Raw genomic sequence first — 24935 nt, 5'->3', positions numbered from 1 at the left:
AGTCCGCTTGAGATTCTTTCCCTTTCGCTGCCCTTCGCCCTCTGCCCCCTCCCAACTGACGGGCATGCCTTCTCTCTCTTTCAGTTTTTCTCTCTCTCTCAAAATAAATAAATAATAAAATCTTTAGAAAATAAAAAATAGGTGCTAAGAAAAATAGAGTAAAGGGATACTTTCTGAAAGAGAGGTCCTGTGGGAGATGGGGTGGTCAGAGGACTCTCTGAGGAGGTAATATTCAAGCAGACCTGAAGTGAGAAGATGAACATTTCAGGCAGAGGAAATGTGAAATGTAAAGGCCCTGCAGCAAAGAACATTCTGGGAACCTTGGAGAAACCACAGGGAAGTCAGCAAGCATTGCTGAAGCTTAGTGAGCAAGGAGGACAGTGGTAGAAAGCAAGTCTGGAGGGACCAATTCATGTGGAGTCCGTAGTCTGGCAGCAAGAACTTTGGATTGTTTTCTTGGTGTGATGGAAAGCCACCTGGAAATTATGAACAAGGCAGTGACATGATCTGATTTATTTTTAGAGGATAACTCTGCTGTGTAGAAAATAGGTTGAAGGGAGGCAAAAATGAAAGCAGGAGCAGCAATTACAAAGCCCTTGAAAAGGTCTAGAAATGCATGGATGGTCATTGTGCTAAAGAAGGCGAGAAGTGGCCTGATTCAGGATATATTTTCAAGGTAGAGGCAACAGAAATTACTGATGGGTTGGATGATGTGAGAGCAGAAGAGAGATCAAGGCTAACTCCAAAGTTTGGAATGTCAGCAACCGAGTGAGTGAAAGTGCCATTTACTGAGATGGGAAACACTAGGAAAGGAATACAACTGGGGAGGAATATCAAGAATTTGATTTGGCACATGTTAATCTCAATGTGTCTATTAGATATCCACATGGAGGTATTGAATGGGCAGTATGTTCAGGGGAAGGCTGACTAGAGATTGATTTTGAGACAACCACATGTAGCTGATACTTAAGCCCTGGTACTGAATGAGATCACCAGGGAATTGAGGTAATAGAGGGTTGAGAACAGGCACTCCAACTTTTAGAGGCTGGGAGGAGGACAATCGAGCAACAGTGACAGAGAAGGAATGTCTAATGAGGTAGGAGGAAAACTGGAGAATACTACCAAGGATTCTAAGGAGAAAAAGAATTTTTTTTAAATTTTATTTTATTATGTTATGTTAATCATCATACCTTACACCATTAGTTTTTGATGTAGTGTTCCATGATTCATTGTTTGCATATAACACCCAGTGCTCCATGCCGTACGTGCCCTCTTTAATACCTATCACCAGGCTAACCCATCCCCCCACCTCCTCCCCTCTAGAACCCTCAGTGTGCTTCTCAGAGTCCATAGTCTCTCATGGTTTGTCTCCCCCTCCGATTCACCCCCCCTTTATTTTTCCCTTCCTACTATCTTCTTTTTTTTTTTTAAATATAATATATTATTTGTTTCAGTGGCACAGGTCTGTGATTCAACAGTCTTACACAATTCACAGCGCTCACCGAATAGCACACACCCTCCCCAATGTCCATCACCCAGCCACCCCATCCCTCCCACCCCCACCACTCCAGCAACCCTCATTTTGTTTCCTGAGATTAAGAATTCCTCATATCAGTGAGATCATATGATCCATGTCTTTCTCTAATTGACTTACTTCACTTAGCATAATAAATTTAAAGAAGGGAGCACACAACTTCTATGGAGCCACAATCCCTTATAGAAAACGTTGGTTTCAGATAGTTTTTGGAATTCAAATTATTTCATATTTTAGAAAATTAGTGAAGCACCTATGGCCCCAGAGATCTAGGGGAGGTCCTCCCATGCAATGACATCAATATTTCTGCAGTGAAGCATAGGAATGGCCCCACTGAGTGAAATAAAGATTATCAGTCCAGTCAGATTTTATTACCAAATATTATAATTTACACAAATTTTTCTTCTCAGAGCTTTGTGGATGTCAAAATTGTGGCTAATGGATTGTAGATGTGTACTTGCTTTCTTGACAACAGCTATTTTTGTCGGTTTTGTTCATTCACCTGACCGTCTCTTGGCATCTTGGATATGATTTTGTTTAGAAAACAAAAACTGAGAGTGCATGGGGTTGCTCTGTAGAGTTACAGACACAGAGAGGTGATAGGAAAAAGTGAAGGAAGAACTTTCCCCACACTATCTACAGTGGTTACTTTTTGGGGGGTAGGAAGAGATAGCAACGTTTTCACTTCTTATACTTTTAAAAAATTTGGGGATCATGAATGACTTTAAAACTTTTTGGTGTTTTTAAAATATTTTTCAAAGATAAAATCTATTAAAAAGGAAAACCCATTTATTTAGGAAAGTTTACTAATAAATCTGGCAACAATGGATTTATGTAAACTCAAAGATTAAATTTGAGGAATACATGGTGTTTGCAAACACAAATAGCTTTTTTTGCAAGAGGGATTTGCTTAGTTTTAGGATGTGCATTTTCTATATTTACATATTCAATCGATATAGATAAAATGGCACACATTTCTCTGGTAATTCCGTTTATGAGAAAACAAAGTACCAGTTAGTATATCAACAAATGAGTAGTTCTCAACTTTGGGACCAAATAAATTAGAACATCTAAATCTCTTCTCTAACCTCTGGCTCCCCAGGGAGCAGGGGGAGAACTGGGGAAGCTTTTAGGGGCCAGAGGCTATTCCTAGGGTTGGTTGGCAGGGAGGATGGGTGAACTGACAGCCTGAGAACCTTAATGGTGGGGCATGGGGCAGACAGGAGTGTGGCGGTTAGACTGAGAGCCTTCAGTAGAGGAGAGGGAGAGCCAAACAAAGCTGCCTTTTACATGTCGGAGACTGTTTGTCCTGATGCAAAGTGTAGATGCCAGAAAATTGACATAATGAGAAAAAATATGAAGAAATTGTTTCTGTTGTACTGAATTAATACCAATTAAATTCTAAGTAGATTGTTGACTTAGAAAAATGAATCCTGAACTCTGTGCCTTCATGGGCTTTTCCTCCCCATTCTGAAAATCTGCTCTTGAAGCATATTAGTCCAGGAGATTATTTCCCTGTTTCTACTTCTGTTTTGATCTTTCACAGTGCCCATTATGTTTGTGAGCATAGGGATACAATTTTAGAACAACGTGCCTAACATCCATCTTACTTCTTTCCTAGAAATATACTCAGAGTCTCATTCCTGTCTTACCAAAGGGCCATTTCCACTGTTTTTCTGCAGTGTTTTGGGCTGATCAGAATAGTTGACCAGAAGCATTAAATGGAAGGCTAGCTCCTACTCATCGTTCTGATTTCCACACCTTTCCCACAGTTTCCCTTTGTTTCTGCTCCCCCCGTGCCCCCCCCCCCAAGTTGTTCAGCCATCCACTCACCCTGGAACATATCTAGTTTGGGTGGATGAAAACTATAATCTGATCATTCCATGACTGGTTTAGACCTCACTGGGTATAAAGCACAAAGAAAGACACCCATCTGTACTTATTCTTCACTGAGGACTTGCTTTCTTGGCATGTTCCCCCAATTGCCAAATTCAGGTGATTGCCATCACAAATGGGACTCTCACCTTCAGAGTGATCAAGTTAGCCGGCAAAGCCTTCTCTTGCTTCTTCCACTGTTTTTGGAATTGAAAGCAATCCAGCTGTCTCTAAGGATAAAAATGAAAACAAACATAAAAATAAACCACACTTACATTGCAAAGAGTGGGGGAAATTGGCCATTTTTTAATATTAGAAATTTCAAACAGATGGCGAGCTAATTTATATTTTCATTTTGACATTTACTTACCCATTGGGAGTGCAATTAAGCCATATTTTATTTTATTTTATTTTATTTTAAAGATTTTATTTATTTATTTGAGAGAGAGAGAATGAGAGAGAGCGAGTACATGAGAGGGGGGAGGGTCAGAGGGAGAAGCAGACTCCCCGCCGAGCAGGGAGCCCGATGCGGGACTCGATCCAGGGACTCCAGGATCATGACCTGAGCCGAAGGCAGTTGCTTAACCAACTGAGCCACCCAGGCGCCCCTTAAGCCATATTTTAAAACCACTCAAAGGGGCCTTCATCTGAAAATGTTATAGACGTATCTACAGATAATGCTCTTCACCATCAACAGAGCTTAAGGACCCAGAAACAGTAGTTCTTCCATGCCCAGCCCACCCTAATCAAGGGGCACATGGGATAGGAACCTCCTCTGTGAAAACGCTGGCCTCCTGCTATCCTCCCTGCTTCCCATCTTGCCCCACTTGGGGCCGTTTTCCCTAGAGCTAGCAAAGGGATCTTCCCTTAATGCAAATTTGACCATGCCAGCCCCCTGCTTGAAATGAACCTTTCAATGACTCCATATAGCCCTCAGAATTAAGTTAAAACTCTATTATTATCATGTTACTAAAGTCATCTTCAATCTGACCCTGCTCACTCTTCTCTGCCTCAGTCCTTGTTTCTCCTCCCCTTCTGCACTTTGCACCTGAGTCCTACTAAGCTACGTGTCGTCCCAAGATGTGCCTCTCCCTCTCATGCTGCCAGGCATTTGTACTCCCTGCCCACTTTGCCTGGGTAAACCCCACTGCCCCTTCTTCACCTGGCTCATGCCTCCCTTTTTGTTTTGACTTACAGTTTAGTTGCAATCCAGTGATACAATTTTACCATGCTAAGATATGGCCAAAGATAATTTTACCTGAAACATTTAGAATGTATGGCTTCACTGATTATTCTCATGTTTGCCCAGTGTTTTCAATCTTACTGTACTTCCATCTTACACATTTTCCTATGTTGTTCAATGAGAACACATATTAAAATCCTATAACAATACAACCTTCCAAAAACACAGCCCCCAAAGAGACATTTTGCCTAAATCACTGAAAGCAATCTAATCACAAGTGAATGATTCTTTTCCACACATGATGGAATTTTCCACTAATGTGCCTTACTGACTCTGGCCACATCCACGTGTGCTCTTGTCATGCCCTGTCACACACAGTCCACCCCTGAAATAGCAATCCTCTCAACTTGATGTGTTCTATTTCCATTTTGTTACTCCATAGTTGGATAAATTTAAAACATCTGAATTGCCTGTTGTACAAAACTGAGTTGTAATCTCAATTTTGAAAGAGGATGGTAGCAGGGGAGCCTGGGTGGCTAAGTTGGTTAAGCGTCTGACTCTTGATTTCAGCTCAGGCCATGATCTCAGGGTTGTGAGATCAAGCCCTGCTTCGGGCTCTGTACTGGGCATGGAGCCTGCTTAGGATTGTCTCTCCCTCTCTCTCTGCACCCCCTAAAAAGAAAAGAGGATGGTAGCAGAGGATATGCAGATATTGTGAGATTCACCTGAGATTTCACAGCATTTGTAGCAAAGACAAAAATAGAAGTTCTAACTCTACAGCTTGTTTTCAGTTCAGAGGTCCTCCTGGCTTGGAAATAATAGAAGAAAGAGAAATAGTCCTTTGTACTGGAAGCTAATAGCCTTGAAGAAGAATGAGTTCCAGAATAGTGGGCCCCAGACCAAGATCGTCAGCAGCCCTTCCAAAGTTCAATCTGGAGCTGGCAGGCACTTTGCTCCCATTATACTTGCTATGGGGACATCTTTGGGTTCACTCCACCTTTTCATTTCCTCCTTCAGTGGAGTGTCACTTGCCTAAAGTACCTTTTAAGTGACTTGCTTTATGGATGTTTTCCATAGAACACTGCTCCCTTCCTTTCAGACTTGAATTTAATTTTAGTAAATGGATTGAATTTTATTTTTCTTTTAATGAGAGCTCTTGTCATCACATCACCCATCATGTCATCCTTCCATATTGGTGGACCTATTATTCATGTCACCAATTTATTGACCTCATTAGTTAACTGCTATTCATTCTTTTCTTTTATGTATTCAAATAAACTTAAGTCTTTCTTATAGCTTTCTTAATCAAGGGAATTTTTTTATACAAAGTTATTGAAAGCCCCTTAAATCTAATCACTTCAACACATTTGCCAGCTAACTCAGTAGTAGAGAGGAAATAAAGCATTGATGGTTGTGCCTTTTAAAAGTTTAGGTTATGTTTAGAAAACTTGGGCAAAACCAAATGAAGTGTCTTTTTTTTTTTTTTTTTTTTTTTACTATTGCTTCCATGTCCTAGAACAAAATGGTCCCTGCATGCTTGATATAATTAATTAGACAATTCATTTAGGCATGGGCATCTTGGAGCAGGGCTCTGGAAGCAGGAAGGACCCTGCCACTTCAGAGCTGAGTTACTCTCAGCAAGTTATATAAGCAGTGGAACTTCGGTGTCTTTCTTTGTCAAATATAGTTATTAAGAGCAGGAAATGAGATGACACCTAACGTAGCAACTGATTAATCTTCTCTAGTCCTCCCTCCCTTACCTTTGCAACAAGTATTTTAGGTAAAGGTAAGGAAAACCAGAAGAGAAAGCCACAAACACCATCCTTGGTCTCCAGTTCCTCAAAAAAAAAACCAAAACAACAACAACAAAACAAAAAAACAATCTAACTGGAAGCAAATACTTAACCCTCATGATTTTTAAAAATATATGATTATATGGACACATATGTGTGTTAATAATATATGTAAATGATGAGACTTTGACCCAGACATGCTGCTGACTTTATAGAAAATTATGGAGCAACTGTTAATCTGGAATTGTGCCATATTCTTCAATTCTGATTACCAAATTTGGAATTGAATAGAGTTCTGATCATAATCACAAGAAACTCAAATACAGGAAGATGCTACTTTCTCAGATGCTTTGTTATTTAGTTCCACTGACAGCAGATTAGTCAGTAAAGCCTTAGGAGGATACTTCCCACTGAGAGTCAGATTTGGGAAGGCCTTGGATAGTTTTACAAACAAACTAACCTGATGGAAATTCATTTTTATCTGAAGAAGCCTATGGCACAATCATTTTAATTGTGTACTACCTTGAATTGTTTACTTTTCAACCTCTTTTCTGATATCCTACACACATGAATGTCAGGAGGTTAGAAAGATCCAAGACCTAATTCTTACCATAGGCCTTGAAGTAATTTGGATGAATACCATAGATGAAAGATGGGTAACTCTTCAACTGAAACTGTAGAGTCTCAGAATTTGAAGGGGCCTTAGTGACCTCTAGTCTAGTCACACATTTGAAGCTTAAATTTGCTCCAGTACATCCCAGTCAAGTGAGAGTCAACCCTTCACAGTATCCTCCGGACAGCTCTGGCTGTTAAAAAGTTCTTCCTTATCTTCAACCCCATAGCTACTACCCTTGGCTCCAAATTCTGTTAGAGAAATAAAAAAATGTCTCTGCTCAAACTCACGAGGCTGCAGACTTCTTGAGGGCAGGTATTGTACCCACTACAGGTTCTAATGACTTGATAAATGATTGCTGAATGGAATTAAAAGCAAAAGATGTTGTTCTTTATTTTGATATATATCTTACAAAATGGCAAATGATCAGTATATTTAAGTTCTATTGAGAAAGCATCATATAAAGTAACTGATTTTATTGTTTAAATGTCATAGCTGATATGTTTAATTCTTTCAGTCTTATAATTCAAGCAATTTTATCTGTCTTATATATTGCAATTTACCTTTATTATAAAATAACATACTTGCCCCTACAGATATTAACTATTAGACATCCCATGTGCCAACAAGCTGAAACCCCACTAAAGTAGGTGTTAGAAGTTCTGGGTTCCAGCCCCAGCCCCCCACTACCCATCTGAGTAAAACTCTCCTCTATTTGGCTGTCATATTGATGAGAGAATCCAAAGGTACTTGGAATCCTTCCCATCTGAAAAAAAAAAAAAAAAGTAAAGCTACTAAGTAAATTCAGGTTTATGTCTAATCTTTCAAAGGATTAGTCTAATCTACCAGTAGAGTGTTTTCCTGAATAAATAAATAAATAAGTAAATAAATTCCACATTAGTTCTGCTGATTTCCCTGACTAGTTGAAGTGAGTACATCTTGTGTTAAGTCTTAGAATGTTGCATTTTGCTTTACAGAGATCAGTATTCCTTATAATGGCATTTGAAAAGAGAACAAAACATCATAGAATGGTGACCCCCAACCATGTCTTTCCAAATAAGGAATAGATGGCCCAAAGAAGTCTGACTTGGCTAAAGCAGCACAGCTAATTAGTGACAGCTAAAACCAGACCACTTTTAACTGACCCCAACTTTCCACCTCGTTTTTCCACTCATCACATTGGCCAGCCTCCATCATGACAGAAGCTCTAAATAGTATTTACCTAATATTTTCTTTAAATGCACTCACTTTTTAAACTTAAAGTTATATAAGAAGAAAACTTGACCCAAAAAAGAATAACTGTAGAGTAATGAGTTTGATTTGCTAGGTGTATTTTTTCTAATACACTAAAATAAATGCGTATCTATTAAAATACGAAATGTTAATGTCCCCCCGAAAATCATCTTGTATAATGACAGTAGTACTCATGCCACACTTTGGGAACCTCAGTGTTTCTGATCTGGTATTTGCATGTTTATTGCAAGTACCGGTGACATAAGGTAGATGGCAAAAGCTAGTGAAAACTTTAGTAAAAGTATACAAGAATATTTGGGGCAGCAGTCTTTGTCATCAGATGATACATGTTTTTCCAAGTCTCGCAATTTCAGCTATCTTCAGGAGCCATGGGGATATATTTTTCCCAAAATATGAACAGATTTAAATTTGTGAAGAAAGTCACACATAAGCTTTTCTAAAGTGATGTAAAGACCATCAATGCAAAACCTGGTTTCTTGGTTTGCTGTTACATTCTTGCTTTATAATGAGTAATTATGTAAATAATCTTTCTGAGAATAGAATCAGGATGTGCAGTATGGCTGTGTTATATTCCACAAGTATATTAGAAAGGTAATTCCGTGGATAAACAGAGAGACAATATTTACATTTATTTCAGACTAGACCACTTGAATGGTGCCATCTAAGCTATGTGCTGGTATCTTTTAAAGAAAGACAAAGAAAAGAGAATCATATTAGCGTATGTAAAGGGGGAGGTTAATAACAGAAACTTTCCTTGATCTTCTCACTGATGAGCTAACTCCTACCATGAAACAGTATCAGGAATGTTAAGGAAGTAGTGACTACTATAGCAAACTAAAGCTCTCAAATGCATATAATGGATATTAATTTAAGTCTATTAGTTTTAATTTCTCTCTCTATATATGTTTTCCATGACCTCAATGGAAGGATTGATAGGTGCAAAAAGAAAAGAATATCACAGAAAATACTCCTCACAGAATTATAGCATATTTGTTTTTTCTTCTTAAACTACTATTGATAGACAAAGATGGGAGAATTCTTCTATAGTTAACATAGATTTCTCAAGTAATTTTTGAAAGTCTTATTGAATTAAATTACCATATTTATACTTAGTCAGAATTACTTAAAAGCTATATTTCCTGGCAATGGAATTGACTAGAAGAGGCATTAATGTTGAAAATTATGTAAAACTGGGGAGCCTGAGTGGCTCAGTCGTTGAGCATCTGCCTTCGGCTCAGGTCATGATCCCAGGGTCCTGGGATTGAGCCCCGCATCGGGCTCCCTGCTCAGCAGGAAACCTGCTTCTCCCTCTCCCACTCCCCCTGCTTGTGTTCCCTCTCTCGCTGTGTCTCTCTCTGTCAAATAAATAAATAAAATCTTAAAAAAAAAAAGAAAAGAAAATGATGTAAAACTAAGATTTTTTTGATGTTCTGTCAGTCTGAAAAGTTTTTGTAATATTACAGATCAATTATAGCTAATTTCTTTGATTATGGAACAAATTTTCTCAAGCTTTATCTTATAAGGTTCTTACGATTATTATAATGCACTGATAGAGCAACCTGGCAACCCAAAAGGGTTAGTGCACTGGAGCTGAAAATTCCTGACTATCATGTTGTATTTAATGGAGCACAGGAAAGCAATTTAATATGTGCCCAAAGTTCACAAATCCTACAATGATTATAGGTTTTTTTTACTTTTTCACTTTCATGTTTTAAGAAAATAACGTATGTGCGCTGTACCTTGCACAAGACACCTTTTATGGTCCCCAAGCCATGATAGACAATAATAGCAGCATTCCTAAGATGGTGTCTATGGTATCTTCAGGAAGAAATTCTACTTTTCCTTTTGAAAATATTAACCCTATATAGCGATAAATTGTGACGCCAATATAATGAGGTTGCATCTTTAGAATCTTAAATATAAGTTATGTCATCTTGGTTTATTCTTAATTCACACATAAAACTTTCTTGACAACACAGTAGTTGAATCTGAAACACACATATCCTATGACAATATTTACCATGATCCAGAAAGTCAAAGGATTTCCTTCTCCAGCATTCATATAGCATAGTGTTTTATATCCATTAAGTGAGTAAAAAAATTTACTGGACATCCTTTACACCCACCCCAAAATATATAAGGAATACTGTGTCACAGAGATTAAGTAATTTATCCAAAAGAAATACTAGTTAAGACCAAGGAATAATTTTAAAACTTGTACAGTTTCTGAGCATCTTGATCTATAGAATAATAGTGAAGCTGTATTATACATTCACTCATTTCTTCCACAGATACAGAGAATTGAAAAAGCACTGTGAGAGTTACAATAATGAAGACAGACTACAGATTCCCAAGAACTGTATAGTAGAGAGTGAGAGGAAGCACATACAAAAATTGTAACATAGGGCAGTAGATGTTGAGAAGAGTCAAAAGCAAGGTGTTACATGAATTCAACTTCTTGCTGGAAGAATCAGGGAACATTTTAAGCAAGAATTTGTGTTTATCATAGGTCTTAAAGAATTGGTAGGGTTTTATAGAAGAAGGTATACCAGATAGAGGAGATGTATAAAGAGGCACAGATATGAGAAGGGTAGAAAATACCTGGTGAAGGGAAGTAGTAGGAACCCCATAGCATGAAGGTGTTGAATAAAGGCCTTTGCAGCATTTTGACTAGAAGAGGCATGCACTTTGTTGAAATCTGGCAGGGCTTGATAGGAATAATTATGGAGTGGAAAGACTGGAGATGGAACACAAGTTGGTAGATTAGTACAATAGTTCAGACAAGAGTTACATTGAAGTTGTGAATTGATAACGGAAATAAACTGGAAGGAGCTGACTCCAAATCTAGTCAGAGAAGGGAAAGAATTTGTTCCCTGTTAAATATATTTTGAAACTGTTACTAGTGATTGCCCCTTAGCAGGGGTGCAGCGTATGAGATCAACTCCAATTAAAGGTTACCCTCTACTTAAGAATATTACAGCTTCTCTGAAAAATGTGAAATCATAGGAACTACATTTTCATTTGGGTGACAGGTAACTAATCCATAGACTCAGTATTCATAAGAATTTTCCTTAAAGTTAAAAGAAAATTCAAATCTCAATAGTGTTCTAAGAATTATGGAGGAAGAATGTAGAAATTGACATTTAAAAAAATAGCTATCATCTTGGCCTCAAAGAATGCAAAGCACAACTCATTGGTGACCTTTGGGGGTAATACAGTGTGAGAAAACTTTTTCTGATTTTTGTTAACTGTTTTTGAGGGAAAATACAAGACATAGCAGCCAAAATAAAAATGAGTGTTATCTTAAAATCCTTAAATTTTATCGTTCTGAAACAACCTGACACATCTCCTAGATCAGACCTGTAATTTTACAGAAGGAGATAATGGGTCCCTTAGAGGTTAAATAATCTTTTAAATCCTTATAACTGCTTAACAGCTGACTTGATGAGAAAGTCATGGCCTCCAGCTCTTGGCCAAACATCTCATTTCTAGACTGGAAGAATAGTATAAATGCTGTGAATTTTTGCCACTCAAAGTGATCCAGCAGGATCACTGTCTCCGGGGAGCTTGTTAGAAATGCAGACTATCAGGCCTCACACCCAAGCATACAGAATGAAATCTAATTTGATGAGATCCGCAGGTGATTCTTATTAAAGTATGAAAATCTCTGCTCACAGTGGTGCCATTGGCCCTGCATATTGCACCTCTAAGAGCCATGCATTAGTATTGAACAGAAATAATATTCCTAGACTCAGTTCCTTTATGCCTAACTGAAACCAATGGTGCTCTGAGACCACCCATCCCCCCTGTTGACCCATCCAACACCTCAGGTCCCAATGCACTCCAATTCTTTTTTTTTTCCCAATTGATTGTGAATCTGGAAAACTCTCCAGGAAAACTAGTGAATTAAAGGAAATCAATATCCAATCAATATTCATAAAATCTTATGTCATGATCCAAGTTTCTGAGCCTGCAAAGAACTGAAGATTTGTTATTTAAAAAAATCCAATAGAAATGCTTTTATTTTGATCATTGACAACTCATTGAATCATCTTAAATTTTAATTTCATAATGGTACATATTTGGATATCTGATTCCCCCCCCCAGAAAAAGAAAAAAAACTGGTAATGCTGGTTGTCTTTTGAGACTTGTGAAATGTAGAATACTTAGATAACTTATTAGAATCATGAAAGAGTTACTAGAATACCATTATACCCCCTGAAAGTAGTTCTTAACCACTTAAATATAAAACTGTAACTTGCAGTATTATGCCTAGATCAATTTATTTTAAGTTAGAAATAACAGCATTAATAAGAATTTGATTTAGATTTAAAATTTCAAAATCTGTATTTAACACAATAAGGCATTACGGTCACTTGCCTGTGAGTATTAAGTCAACTCATGTCATTATACTATAGATTGGCTACATTCTTTAAACCTTCAATTCAGAAAATAATGAAAGGATTGACTTCATTTGCCATTAAAAAGTTTTTAAATATCTTTTATTAACATTCTTACTGCTGATATTCAGCTTGTATTATTATTTATTATTAATAATTCTCATCAATAGTAATAATTCAAACACAAGAATTAGAATATAATTGAAAATATTGAAGCATTTTAAAATAGAGACTTTTATAAGATTTAACACTGGAAATATATTTTTTTTCTGAAAAGTATGAACATCTGGCTTTGCATTGTGCACCATTGTCAGATATATCCACCTTTCTCCTAAGTAAGCTTGACATGGTCTAACACATTAATTTAAATAGATGCCTTCTGTATTTTGTCTTCTTAAAATGAATGAGTTCTACAGTTGTAATTTTCTATCTGGAACCTTAAATTTCTAGGGAATTAAGGTTACTGCCAAGATTGTGAACGGACTACTTCTTTTCAACCGATATAAAGCAGAATTTCCTAAAACCCAGGGTGGCCAAATTTCCATTCTCTATTTACTAGACTTTTCAAATGGTTGAGGTTTTAGCTGGGATCTCATAGGATCTCAAAACCAGAGCCATTTTTATTTTTCCAAGGGGTACACAGTACTCAGTATAGAATGGAGGTTAGTGAGAAAAGGTGAAGTTAGGGAGAAAAGAATCCACTACTTTATTTAGTAGCAGTCATGAAGTAAAGACTCAATCCATATATTCCCTCCAGAATTTTTTTTAAAGATTTTATTTATTTGTCAGAGAGAGAGAGAGAGAGCACAAGCAGCGGAGTGGTAGGCAGAGGGAGAAGCAGGCTCCCCGCTGAGCAGGGAGCACTTTGAGGGACCCATCCCAGGACCCTGGGATTATGACCTGAGCCAAAGGCAGATGCTTAACTGACTGAGCCACCCGGGCATCCCTTCCCTCCAGAATTTTAAGTCAATGTTTTTAGGTATGTACCCTGAAAATTTGCTTTTAAAAAACTACATGCCTCTTGCATATTTTAAAGTTTACATCTAACATATTTCATCATAAATTTAAATAGTTGCAAAGGATGTTGTAAAGATAATCAGTATATTATAAATAAGACATTTAAAAATAAAAAAATAAAAGCTTAAGATACTTTTATGATCACAAACCTTTTATTTAATAACATAGGAGTATGTTATTAAGTTACTACCAAAACATATACATAACTTTATAAAGTTCTTGTGGATTGATACATTATTAGTTATTAATATACTATTTTTTATTTTTTAATATTTCTCCTTTTATTACCTTTTTATTTTCTTAAGTTTTTATGTTAATTCCAGCATAGTTAACATACAGTGTTATATTAGTTTCAGGTGTACAATATAGTGATTCAACAATTCCATACATCAGTCAGTGCTCATTGTGATAAATGTATTCTTAATCCCCATCACCTATTTCACCCATCCTCCCATCCACCTCCCCTCTGGTAACCAGCAGTTTGTTCTCTATAATTAAGAGTCTGTTTCCTGATTTGTCTCTCTCTCTCTTATTTTCCCTTTGCTTGTTTTATTTCTTAAATTCAACATAGGAGTGAAATCATATGGTATTTGTCTTTCTCTGACTGAGAATCACTATGTATATATATACACACATATATATACATATATATATGTATATGTGTATATATATGTATATATGCATATATATATCAATCATATATATATATGAATATAAAATCACATCTTTTTTATCTATTCACCAATTGATGGGCACTTGGGCTGCTTCCAAATCTTGGCTATTGCAAATAATACTTCTATAAACTTAGGGGTGCATGTGTCCCTTTGAATTAGTGTTCTTGTGTTCTTTGGGTAAATACCCAGTAGTGCTATTACTGGATCATAAGAGTTTTACTTTTAACTTTTTGAGGAACCTCAATACCATTTCCTAGAGTGGCTGTACCAGTTTGCATTGCCATCAACAGTGCAGGTGGGTTCCTTTTTCTACACATCCTTCCAACACCTGTTGTTTCTTGTGTTGTTGATTTTAGCCATTCTGACAGTTGTGAGGTGATATCTTATAGTAGTTTTCATTTGCATTTCCCTGATGATAGTGATGTTGAGCATCTTTTCATGTGTCTGTTGGCCATCTGGATGTCTTCTTTGGAAAAATATCTGCTCAGGTCTTCTGCCCATTTTTTATTGGATTATTTGTTTTGGGGTTGTTGAGTTGTACAAGTTCTTTATATATTTTGGGTACTAACCCTTTATCAGGTATGTCATTTGCAAATGTCTTCTCCCATTCCATAGGTTGCCTTTTAGTTTTGTTGTTTCCTTCTGTGTGCAGAAGCCTTTTATTTTGATGTAGCCCCAATAGTTTATTTTGCTTTTGTTTCCCTTGGGAACATATCTAGGAGGAGACATATCTAGACATATCTAGAAAAAGGAGACATATCTAGAAAGAAGTTGCTATGGTTGATGTCAAAGAAGTTATTGCCTGTGTTCTATGGTTCCCTGTCCCACATTTAGGTCTTTGATCCATTTTGAACTTACTTTTGTGTATGGTGTAAGAAAGTGGTCCAGTTTCATTCTTTTGTATGTTGCTGTCTAGTTTTCCCAACACCATTTGTTGAGAGACTGTCTTTTCCCCATTGGATGTTCTTTCCTGCCTTGTCAAAGATCAATTGACCATATAATTGTGGATTTATTTCTGGGTTTCCCATTCTGTTCTATTGACTTATGTGTCTATGTTTGTGTCAGTACCATACTGTTTTTGATTACTACAGCTTTGTAATATAACTTGAAGTCTGGAATTATGATGCCTCCTGCTTTGCTTTTCTTTCTCCAGATTGTTTTGGCTATTCAGGGTCTTTTGTGATTCCAGGCAAATTTTGGGATTGTTTGTTCTAGTTCTGTGAAAAATGCTGTTGGTATTTTCATAGGGATTGCTTTAAATCTATAGATTGCTTTGGGTAGTATAGCCTTTTTTTTTTTTTTTTAAAGATTTTATTTATTTATTTGACAGAGAGAGACACAGCAAGAGAGGGAACACAAGTAGGGGAGTGGGAGAGGGAGAAGCAGGCTTCCCGCCGAGCAGGGAGCCCGACGCGGGGCTCAATCCCAGGACCCAGGGACCATGACCCTAGCCGAAAGCAGAGGCTCAACCAACTGAGCCACCCAGGCACCCCTAGTATGGCCTTTTTAACAATATTTGTTCTTCCAGTCCATAAGTATGGAATGTCTTTCCATTTCTTTGTGTCATCTTCAGTTTCTTTCATCAGTGTTTTATAGTTTTCAGAGTAGAGGTCTTTCACCTCTTTAGTTAGGTTTATTCCTAGGTACCTTATTATTTTTGATGCAATTGTAAATGGGATTATTTTCTTAATTTCTCTTTCTGTTGCTGCATTATTAGTATATAGAAATGCAACAGATTTCTGCACATTGATTTTGTATCCTGTAACTTTTATTGAATTTGTTGATCAGTTCTAGTACTTTTTTGATGGAGTTTTTTGGATTTTCTATATAGAGTATCATGTCATCTGCAAATAATGAGAGTTTTACTTCTTCCTTACTGACTTAGATGCTTTTTTTTTTAAAGATTTTATTTATTTATTTGACAGAGAGAGACACAGCAAGAGAGGGAACACAAGCAGAGGGGGTGGGAGAGGGAGAAGCAGGCTTCCCGCCAAGCAGGGAGCCCGATGCAGGGCTCGATCCCAGGACCCTGGGATCATGACCTGAGCCAAAGGCAGACACTTAATGACTGAGCCACTCAGTCACCCCAGATTTAGATGCTTTTTATTTCTTTTTGTTGTCTGATTTCTGAGGCTAGGACTTCCAGTACTATGTTGAATAAAAGTGGTGAGAGTGGACATCCTTGTCTTGTTCCTGACCTTAGGGGAAGGGCTTTCAGCTTTTCCCTATTAAGGATGATGTTAGCTGTGCATTTTTCACATATGGCCTTTATAATGTTAAAATATATTTCCTCTAAACCTACTTTGTTGAGGGTTTTTATCATAAATGGATGTTGTGTTTTGTCAAATGCTTTTTCTGCATCTATTAAAATGATATCGTTCTTATCTTTTCTTTTATTGATGTAATGTATCGTGTTGATTGATTTGTGAATATCAAACTACCCTTCCATACTGAGAATAAATCCTACTTGATCATGGTGAATGATTTTTTTAATGTATTTTTGAATTCAGTTTTGTAGTATTTTGTTGAGAATTTTTGCATCTATGTTCATCAGCGATATTGGCCTGTAATTCTCCTTTTTAGTGGTGTCTTTATCTGGTTTCTTTTTTAGTGGTGTCTTTATCTGGTTTTGGTATCAGGGCAATGCTGGCCTCATAGAATGAATTTGGAAGTTTTCCTTCCTTTTCTATTTTTTTAAATAATTTGAGAAGAATAAGTATTAATTCTTTTTTAAACGTTTGGTAGAATTTGCCTGTGAAGCCATCTGGTCCTGGACTTTTTTTGTTGGAAGTTTTTTGATTACTGACTCAATCAATTTCTTTGCTGGTTTTTGGTCTGTTCAAATTTTCTATTTCTCCCTGTTTTAGTTTTGGTAGTTTATATGTTTCTAGGAATTTATCTATTTCTTCTAGGTTGTCCAATGTGTTGGCATACAGTTTTTCATAATATTCTCTTATGATTCCATGTCTATGGTGTTGGTTGTCTTATTTCTCCTCTCTCATTTGTGATTTTATTTGAGTCCTTTTTTATTTTATTTTATTTTATTTTTTTATAATTCTGGCTAGATGTTTATCAATTTTATTGATTTTTTTCAAAGAACTCCTGGTTTTATTGATCTGTTCTATTGGGTTTTTTTAGTTTCTCTATCATTTATTTCTGCTCTGATCTTTATTATTTTCTTCTTTCTGCTGGTTTTAGGTTTTGTTTGTTGTTCTTTGTCTAGCTCTTTTAGGTGTAAGATTAGGTTGTTTGAGATTTTTTTCTTGCTTCTTGAGGTGGGCCTGTATTGCTATAAAATTCCTTCTTAGAACTGCTTTTGCTGCATCCCAGGGGATGGACCCTTGTGTTTTCGTTTTCATTTGTTTCCATGTACTTTTTTTATTTCTTCTTTGATTTCCTGGTTGACCCATTTGTTGTTTAGTAGCATGTTATTTAACCTGTATGTACTTGTGGCCTTTCCAGATTTTTCTTGTTGACTTATAGTTTCATAGCATTTTGCCAGAAAATATGCATGGTATGATTTTGATCTTCTTGAATTTGTTTGTTTGTTTTGTGGACTAAATATGTGATCTATTCTGGAGAATGTTCCACGTGCACTTGAAGAGAATGTGTATTCTGCTCTTTTAGGATGAAATGTTCTGAATATATCTATTAAATCCATCTATTCCAGTATGTCATTCAAAGCCATTGTTTCCCTTGTTGATTTTCTGTTTAGATGATCTGTCCATTGATGTAAGGAAGTAGAGTATTAAAGTCCCCTACTGTTATTTTATTATTATTGATTACTTGCTTTATGTTTGTTATTAGCTGTTTTATGTACTTGGGCACTCCTATGTTGGATGCATAAATATTTACAATTGTTACATCTTCTTGTTGCATTGTCCCCTTTATTATTATATAGTGCCCTTCTTTGTCTCTTGTTACAGTCTTCATTTTAAAGTCTAGTTTGTCCTATGTAAGTATTGCTACTCTGGATTTCTTTTGACATTCGCTTGCATGATAAGATGTTTCTCTATCCTCTCACTTTCAATCTGCAGGTATTTTTAGGTCTAAAATGGGTCTTTTGTAGGCAGCATATAGATGGGTCTTATTTTTTTATCCATTCTGTCACCCAGTGTCTTTTGATTGGAGCGTTTAGTCCATTTACATTCAAAGTAATTATTGCTAGATACGTATTTATTGCCATTTTGTTTCTTGTTTTGTGGTTGTTTCTGAAGATTTTCTTTAATCCTTTCTTGTCTTTCATGGTTTGCTGATTTTTTTAGTGATATATTTGGATTTCTTTCCCTTTATTCTTTGCATATTTATTAGTGGTTTTTGATATATGATTACCATTAGATTTGTATATAACCTCTTCTGAATATAGTAGTCAATATTAAATTGATGGATGCTTAAGTTTGAACCCATTCTTTGCTCCTCCCCTCCCCACATTTTAGGTATATGTTATTATATTTTATATATATATGAATTATATGTTATATAATGTGAATTCCTTGACTGATTTTTTACAGAAATATTCATTTTTACTTTTTTTCCTACCTATACACTGTCACTTTTCATCTCTTCTTTCCACTCAAAGAGTCCCCTTTAATATTTCTTGCAGAGCTGGTTTAGTGGTCATGAACTCCTTTAGTTTTTGTTTATCTGGAAAACTTTTTATCTCTCCTTCTATTCTGAATGATAGCCTTGCTGGACAGAGTGTTCTTAGCTGCAGGTTTTTCCCATTCAGCACTTTGAATATCATGCCACTCTCTTCTGGCTTACAAAGTTTCTTTGAAAAAATCTCCTGCTAATCTTACGGTTTTTCCCTTGTAAGTTACTGACTTATTTTTTGTCTTGCTGCTTTAAAATTTTTTTTTCTTTATCACTAAATTTTGCAAATTTAATTATAATATGTCATGGTGTGGGTTTGATTTTGTTGGGAGTTTTCTGTGCCTCCTGGATCTGGATATATATTTCTTCCCCAGATTAAAGAAGTTTTCAGTTATTATTTCTTCAAATAAATTTTCTGACCCCCTTTCTCCCTCTTCTTCTGGGACTCCTGTAATATGAATCTTATTGTGTTTGAGGGAGTCACTGAGTTCCCTATGTGTATTCTCATTTTGCATAATTCTTTTCTCTCTCTTTTGTTCAGCTTGATTACTTTCCATTACTCTTTCTTTTAGTTCAGTGATTCACTTCTCTGGTTCTTCTATCCTGCTGTTTATTCCATCAAGTGTGTTTCTCATTTCATTTATTGAACCCTTTATCTCTGATATGTTATTCCTTATCTCTGTGTTAAGGGTCTCACTCATATCTTCCACTCTTTTCTCTAGTCCAGTGAGGATCCTTATGATCATTCTTTAAATTCTCATTCAGGCATGTTACTTATATCTGTCTCACTTAGATCTCTGGCTGTGGCCTTGTCTTGTTCTTTCATTTGGAATAAATTTCTCTATCTCCTTATTTTGTCTGCCTCTCTGTGTTTCCATGTGCTAAGAAAGTCAGCTGTGTCTTCTGCTCTTCAAAATAGTGACTTTATGAAGAAGAGGTACTGGAGTGCCCCAGTGCAGTGTCCCCTGTCCACTAGAACCTGGAACGTCAGAGAGTATCCTATGTGTGTTGCTTATGCCCTGCTGTTGTCACTGAGTCGCTTTTCCTTTCAGTGCAATCATTGCACCGACTCTCTGCCTGCTGTAGGCTGTGCTTGCTCTCTGTGGTGGTAATGGGACCCAGGCAGGCCAGCTCCAAGGGGGCATGCCCACTAGGGAACTTGGGAGCAGGGCAGTGGTGTTAGCAAAATTTGCACTGGGCCACTAGTCCTATGCCAGATCCCCCTGAAGTGCTGCGGTGGTTGGGGGCTGCATGCCAGGGTGGCTGGGGCACACAGCTGGGTGCGGCACACAACAGTGGCTGGGGCCCATGGCTGCGCATGGTGCAGTAGATGGGTGTGGCATGCACAGACAGCTGTGTACCTGGCAGCCGCTTGGGGTGCACTCAGGGCTTTAACAAAATTTGCTCTGAGCCTGGGGCTGAGGCTCGCCGGCTTAGAGTGGGCAAGTCCTCAGAAGAACTGGTGGGCATAGCACACTGCTAGGGGGTTAAATAGCAAGTGTCTGTACAGCACCGCCTCCCACAGGTGCCTCTGTGTTTATGCTGGGGGCAGGGGAGGAAAATAGCACCTGCTAGCACCCTCATTTTCAGAGAAAGGCCCCCCCACACTCTGAAATCAGTATGAACACATCTATCTCCCATTTGCCCCTGGCGTTGTGAGAACTGCCATTTTTATGTTGCCTCTCTGCGCAGGCTGCTGTCTCTTTAAGTGCAGCAACCCAGCTATCACTCACCCTTTTAAAGCTTCAGGCTCCAGTCCCACTGGCTTTACAAACTCATGGAATTCAGTCCCTCAGGTTTTTAAAGCCAAATGTTACGGGGATTAGTCTTCCTCATGTGAGCCCCCTGGTGCAAGGACCCCTTTCTGTGCCTTCTCCACATGCGCAGCTCCCTCCCTCCTGCAGGCAGCTTCCCTCTGTCTTTCTGATCTTCCTAACTCTTCAGATGCAGCTTCTTCTCTATATTTACTTGTGGAGTTAGTTCTGCTACCGTTTGCTCAGACCACTCTCCAGTGTATTGACTTGGATGAGGATGATATCTAGTTGAGAACATGGGACAGGGTAAGCTCAGGGTCCTCTTACTCTGCTATCTTTCCAAGGTCCCTCCAGGATCTCTTATTAATATTACTTACTACTATTTAAACAACATAAATATAGCACAAATTGTGATAAGTAATTATTAAGCATAAAAGTTCAATTTTATTTACATTGCACTTCTTGATGAAATGAATCAATATCTAATGTTTCCTTTTACATTTAATGAAAAAGAAAGTAGATACAGTAAAAGAAAATTGGTCTGTACACAGGATATTGTTTGCTTTTTGTTAACAGGAGGTAGAAAATATTTAAAAATATTAAAAATATTTAACTTTTATGATGAAAGAAGATGAGGGTTTTACTGTATTTTAATAAACATTTCAAGCAGTATCTGATAAAAATTAGTTTTAACTACCTGAAGAGTAAGTGCCAAGTGAAAAGATCTCAGAACTTTTATCTAGTATATCTTGAAAAGTTTGAAAATCTAAGAAAATATTCTAATTACATTTAAAAGAATTAGGGACACTAACCTATACTGCTTTGCTATTTGAAGTTTGTTTGTTTTTTCCTAGCTAATAATATGTCTGAGGATAAATATCAAGAAGAGCTGAAAAGAGCTGCTTATATTTAAATGCATTGCAGGAGGGGGCATTTTCAATAATCAACCTTTCTTATTCAACACTAGTTAACATTATTTTTGCCTTGCTTTCATGAAACTGTCCCTCAAATGGTATTTGACAAATACAGGGCACAGAAGAAGAGAACCAGTAGTCCAAAATTGTCTAACTCCCATCTCTGCAATCTACCAGAAAATCCCAATGTGTACTAAAATATTACATTTCTAACATGACACTTTAACAGCAATATTTATAAGTCAGGGAATTAGGGGAATCTTAAGTTCACAGTATCTATGAACTTAAGATCATCAACCCTTTCAAGTACCCCTGGGATACATGTTCTCCATGTAAAGGCCACTGTTCTAAGTTAGCAAGTCAAATCAACCAGAATCCTGTTTGCATCAGAGTATTAGACCTTCTGGGCAAAATCAAGTATAAAACCTCAGATCAGAGGGTTGGGCTCCCAGACTTCAGATCCAAGATGGAGTTTGTGCTCCCTTCTCTCAGCCTGCCTCCAACCAGGGTACAGAGTGTCAGGGAGAGGATCCTGAGAGCTACTTCATACTTCTTCTAGCCTTGGGCCCAGATCAGAGAAGAGGGAAATTTCCGAGTGCAGCATTGGTGCTGTCTTTGTGGTTCTCTGTGATCATGTCCCAGTGGAACTCTTTATAACATTCTTAACCAAAGGAACCCCCAAATGGACAAAGCCTGTTCACCTTCTGCAGTCTAAGGCACACCTGCAACCGCCAAGAAGAACGTTCTTCATTTTCCAGTCCCTAGCAACAGTAGGAGAAGTAGTGAAGAGGAATGTGAGACATTAAAGTTAAGTTTGGGGTCAAGGAGGGCTTAAACTTTCCATAAATAACGTGGCTGGAACTCTGATCCAGTAACTGTTAATGTCGCCAAATTCTTGATATCTACGTAATTCATGTAGAAGTGGGGAAAGAGTTTCTTTTGACCATTTGTGACCTGGACATAGTACACACCTATTTGATGGAAAGAGAGATTTTTCCATGTTTTGATGTTATTATTCATGACTCAGATACAGTTTTACAACCAATATTAGAGTTTTTGCTTATGTTTTAAGGGGCCTTGAAAATGTTTGTTAAACAATCTGCAATTTCGTGCTTTACATTGGTCATGATGCATTTCGGTAGCAGGTGTGTAGATGCTGCTCTTATTTTAGTTACAATGTCCTGAATGTTTCTAATGCTAACTTCATAGGCACATTCTTAATTATTAATGGCCCCCAGATACCAAGAGTTTCTGCTTCCATCCCTACCCTCCAGAACTAGGATAGCTATTAGAAGGACACAGGGAAAAGTAGGTGTCCAACTGGGTCTGCGGGTACGTGACCTGATTGAGTGTATGATCCTGACTATATTTCAACCACAACATCTTCGTAAACTATTTGTGTATTTATTTTTATTACGTATGCCTCTTCTGGCCTTTGTTAGTGTAAAAGCAGCCAAACTTTTAATGAAGAAACTACGTATTCATACATTATTGAAACTCAGTCACTGCAGGTACGGGTTTAATACAAACCTGATTCCAAATGTAGTACCGTTGGGTTCCATATACAGAGCTTCTCATAAAGGCTCTGAATTTTCCTGGAAACATGAAGAGAGTGTTGTCTCAGCAGTTTTCCTTGGCCATCTTTCGATTTCGTCTTAGCACTCCTGAGGGGAAAATTTAACCTCAGATCTTCTAACTTCTCTAAATGTGTGTAAAAAGAGAGCTATCATACTCCCTTGGCCATCTCAGGTTAAAATCAGGGTCTCACCGCAGGTCAGACCAAGGGGTTTTCTTTCATCACTGAGAGAGCATGAATAAGAAAGGCCCGGATGCCTCGCCTGGTGAAAGGGCCCCCTTCACGGGCATTGGGCTGTGCCTTCACTCTGTGTTCCCAGTTTAAAAGCAGGAACTAGATTTCTGGTGTAAAATGGTGGGATCGCCGGTTTGCAGGCCCTGGTGCAGTCCCTCCCAATAGCTCATTAAAACCCCTGTGACGGAAAAGAAAAGGTCCCACACTCACAGCACACAGGCAACAGAATCTCGAGAACCTGTACGCCCACTGCTGTGCCACAGGGGTGCTGCCCCTCAAAGCACCCAGGCCACTCTGCTGGGAACACCCTGCATTGGAAACTCCTGGGAAAAAAAAAAAAAAAAAAAAGGCTAAAGAAGCAGCTGGTGCAAATGGCAGTAGGGAGGGAGAGACGGGCAGCGAGGTCTTACATCCCGGAACGTGGAAGTCTCTCTGGGGCAGTTGTGGGGCAGCATGGGCGAGACTGAGAGCACAGGGAGGGGGGAGGTGTGCCCTGTCCTGCCCTACAGAACTGGCCGTAGGAAAGACAGCAAGTGTGGTGGGAGGAGCAATGGCGATAATAGTTCTATTTATTGCTTATGATGGGCAGTCCGCAGCGCTAGGAGTTTTAAAAGTATTTCATTTCATCCTCCTAAGAACTCTGTGAGGTTGGTATATACATTAGCTTCCTTTTCCAGGGGAGAAAACTGAGGCATGGAGAGGCGAAGCAGCTCACCCAAAGTCACACAGCTTGTAAGTGGCAAAGTCTGGATTGGCAAATAGGCACTGTAAGCTGGGAATTAGACTGGGGACGAGGCACATCACCTTGCCCTCCAGTTGTGTCTCTGAAAAGGGATAGGACCCTCACTTCAGAGCAAAGTTGAGTGACATCTCTAGACTGTGTCTGTTGACATAATGATCTAGCCTCATTTGAGGATGAGCAATTAAGAAGAGACAGAGAAAGAGAGAGAGACAGAAGGAAAGAAAAAGGAAGAAAAGAAAAGAAAGGAAAGGAAAAAAGAAAGAAAGGGAGAGAGAGAGAAAGAAAAGACTGAAAGAAAAGACAGAAAGAGCTTAGAACCCATGGAAAAAGCATTATAAAACAAAGGGGAGAAAAGAGCAGGTAGGAAAAAACAAGCCAAAACAGATCTATGGAAAAGATCTATTGCAGAATCTTATAAAGACCCTTTAGGAAGCTATTTAGCATCCTGTAGAAGCAGAATATTATAGGTCTCATATTCCTTTTTTTAAAATGTGTCATTTTCTATATTAGGTCTTTAGGTCCTGTGCTTTCTGATTTATTTCTAGAATATGATGTCCTAGCTGTAGCCTTAAAAAAGCAAGTCCTTCTAAATACAGACAAAGGAGAAAAAGAGTGTTAAAACTGGTACAAAAGGAGAGAGATATAACGAATTATACAGCAGTTCACAAGAAGAACTCTCCAGATAAAGTCAAAGGCCAAAATTTATAAGAATAAAAACATGTTCTAAATTTAGTAATCATAGAGTGCTCATAAAAATTGTCTATAAAAGCCCATTTTTG

General features: G+C 37.8%; 1 protein-coding gene across 1 annotated transcript in view; it reads left to right on the top strand.

The window, feature by feature from the left end:
- The window catches only part of LEKR1 (leucine, glutamate and lysine rich 1), a 209987-nt gene that overhangs the window by 173317 nt on the left and 11735 nt on the right, over positions 1 to 24935 (top strand). The window lies entirely within an intron of this gene.

The sequence above is a fragment of the Phoca vitulina genome, unplaced genomic scaffold (assembly GCF_004348235.1).
Source record: "Phoca vitulina isolate PV1807 unplaced genomic scaffold, GSC_HSeal_1.0 scaffold10, whole genome shotgun sequence".
NCBI classification, from domain to species: domain Eukaryota; kingdom Metazoa; phylum Chordata; class Mammalia; order Carnivora; family Phocidae; genus Phoca; species Phoca vitulina.
Note: the sequence above shows the minus strand (reverse complement) of the source record. Positions and strands in the feature narration are given on the sequence as shown.